The sequence below is a fragment of the Triticum aestivum genome, chromosome 2A, assembly GCF_018294505.1.
Source record: "Triticum aestivum cultivar Chinese Spring chromosome 2A, IWGSC CS RefSeq v2.1, whole genome shotgun sequence".
NCBI lineage: Eukaryota > Viridiplantae > Streptophyta > Magnoliopsida > Poales > Poaceae > Triticum > Triticum aestivum.
The window spans coordinates 200268181-200271306 of NC_057797.1; the positions used below are offsets into that span (position 1 = coordinate 200268181).

The following is a 3126-nucleotide window of genomic DNA, read 5'->3' on the forward strand; positions in this document are numbered from 1 at the left end:
AAAGTTATCATGGTCTTTCAACATAAGTTATCTAGTCTATGGTGTGTATTACCATGTTATTCACACCGAAGTTACCGATGGTGTGCGTTTCCATAAAAAATATTCCCTGGTCAAAAGATACCACAATGTATTCTATGTAACCTATAAGGTATGCGGTGTGTATATTACCATACTATTCACACATAAGTTATTGTGTTGTTTCACTGTTACTTTCACACATAAGGCCTCGCGATGCGCATCTCAGCCGTCCTACTGCATGTGTAGTTTCACTGTTACTTTCATTCAGCAAAAAATCCATGCCTTGTTACTTGAGTTTCTTGACCTTTTTTCTCCTGCTATACCGTTGTTTTGAGTGGTGATGCCAAGAAGGAGGAGCGGACACCTACGCCATGTGTCCACCAGTGGAGGAAGGAAGGCAAGAGCTGTATTACGTTAGTGCTCTAGCATTATGGCTTAGTGCTAGAATATAAAAGGTCTACAGACCTCACTCTTAATTATCCACCATCTCTTGATGTGTAACTGAAGTTTTTTTTAGAAAAGGAGGATGACCCCCGGCCTCTGCATCTAGAAGATGCATACGACCACTTTATTGATTATTCTCGAGGACCTTACAAAGTATTACAACAATATGTCTGAATCCGCCATCTTGGCAACATATGCCACCACTCCTATCCATATGATGAAAAGAGGTGCTACCTAAGCCTATCATCAAAAGCCAGAAACCCCAGCCGAGCCACATACCGGGTTTGGGGCATAAACTGGTCTGATGCACTCACATGTGTCGTCGCCGCCATCTTCCGCAGGTCCGTCTTCAGAGCAGATATTGAGGCTTCTACCTTGTCAGGCCACTCTGCCATCGACGCCACCATGACGCCAGACAACTGCCCCCACCTACGCGAGTCCATCACCGCGCATCGGGCGCCGAGTCTCCACTGCACCACGCCGCCGAGATCCGCTGTCATCAATGTGTAGGATGAAGCACCGCTCCACCAAAAAAGGCACCCACTGGTCCCTCGATCCTCGGCTTCTGTCACCGACCCCATACTGAGCCCGCCACCACACTGCCCTCAAGGCGACGCCTTCAAGAAGGTCACGGCGCCAAGGACGCCGCCGCCGCCCACCGGAGTTAGGTTTTCACCCGAGAAGCAAGGTGGTGGGGTGTGGAGGGGCAGACCTCGACCGACGTCTCCATGAAGAAATCGGCGCCCGACCACCAGAATCACCCGCAACCTAGAGGCAGGCCAGACGCCTGCACAGCCAGGGACCATCGAGGGTGAAACGCACCGAGCAGGGGAAGATGGCCAGCAGCCAGAGTGTAACTGAAGTTGTACGAGCTGTATATAAATAGCTGAATTCTATTGAGAAGTATCACGGCAAACAACATCTTTTTACTTGGTAATCAGAGATCGACCCTTTTCCTCACCATGTCCACCGCCCCTGCTTCCAGTGATGGCACCTCCGGCGCGATGGCCTCGTCCGGCTCCGCCTCCATTGCTGCCATCGCCAACTTGATCACCATCCACCTCACGAGGGAGAATTTTCTTCTGTGGAAAACTCAGGCCGTCCCCGGCCTTTGCGCGCAGGGCTCCTTCGGCTATGTCGATGGCTCTAATCCTGCTCCACCGGAGACCATCACCGAGGGCACCGGCGACGCTGCCCGTGTCGTGGCCAATCCGGCGTTCCTTCGCTGGTATCAACAGGACCAGGTGGTCCTCATCGCCCTGCTATCCTCCATGACTGAGGACATCATCGGGCAATTGACCCAGCTCCACACCTCTCGCGTCATCTGGGATGCGCTGCACACGATGTTTTCCTCGCAAAATCGTGCACGCGTGATGCAAATCCGCTACATGCTCTCCAACCAGAAGAAGAAGGACCTGTCTGCTGCTGCATACTACAACAAGATGAAGGGCTACGCCCATGCTATGGCGTCCGTTGGCAAGCCCATTTCCGATGAGGAGGTTCTCGGCTACATGCTCGCTGGTCTGGGCTCAGAATATGAGCCCCTTGTTGCTTCAATCACGGCGCGTGATGAGCCAATGAGCCTCGCTAGTTTCTATGCGTATTTGCTTAGCGTCGAGCTTCATCTTGAGCAGCAGACTTCAATCGGCGAGATCTTCTCCGCCAATGCAGCAGCTCGCGGTGGAGGTCGTGGTGGCCAGGGGCAGGGCCGTGGCCGTGGAGGCCGCAGCCGCAACAAACCCACCTGCCAAGTCTGCCAGAAGTATGGGCATGATGCATTGAGGTGTAGACAACGTTTCAACCATGCGTATCAGGCTGAGGATAACCGCGAGTGCTTCGGCAATGCCGGAAACGCCGGCAACACCGAGCGCTTCGGCAACCCTGCCAACACCGGCGGCCATGGCGGCTATTCCGTCGACACCAACTGGTACCTCGACTCTGGAGCAACGGATCACCTCACCAGCGACCTTGATCGCCTCACTGTCCATGATCGCTACAACAGCAAGGATAAGGTCCATGTAGCCAACGGAGCAGGTTTGCAAATCTCTCACGTTGGTCAATCTATGCTTACTGGCTCACACAAACCCCACCACCTAAAAAATGTCCTTCACGTTCCAGGCTTGCACAAACATCTTATTTCAACTCATAAACTTGTTTCTGATAACCGTGCTTTTGCCGAGATGTATCCTGACTTTTTTCGTGTGAAGGATCAAGTCACGAGGAGGGTCCTTCTGCAAGGTAGGAGCCACAGCGGTCTCTACCCGGTGCCAAGCTCCCATGTGTCTTCATCGTTCGGGCAGTCCAGTCGGCATGTCCTCTCCGTTGTCAAGCTCACCTCTGATCATTGGCACAAGAGGCTCGGCCATCCTTCATCTAGCATCGTCGATTCCGTCATTAGGTTGAATAAACTTGCTTGTGCACCGTTTCGTGAGTCTTTAGTATGTGATGCTTGCCAACGTGGTAAAGTTCATCAACTTCCGTATAATAATTCCTCTCATGTAACCAACTCTCCGCTTGAGCTAGTTCACACCGATGTGTGAGGGCCGGCTCGTACTTCTGTTGGCGGATTTAAGTATTACGTGAGTTTCTTGGATGATTTTAGTCGCTTTACTTGGATTTATCTGATTAAGCGAAAATCTGATGTTGAAAACATATTTTATGTTT

The 3126-nt window shown here is 51.7% G+C and overlaps 1 pseudogene; it reads left to right on the plus strand.

Moving 5' to 3' along the window:
- Positions 1–1946: 1946 nt before the first annotated feature.
- Positions 1947–2082, plus strand: LOC123038453 (uncharacterized; annotated as a pseudogene).
- Positions 2083–3126: the final 1044 nt, after the last annotated feature.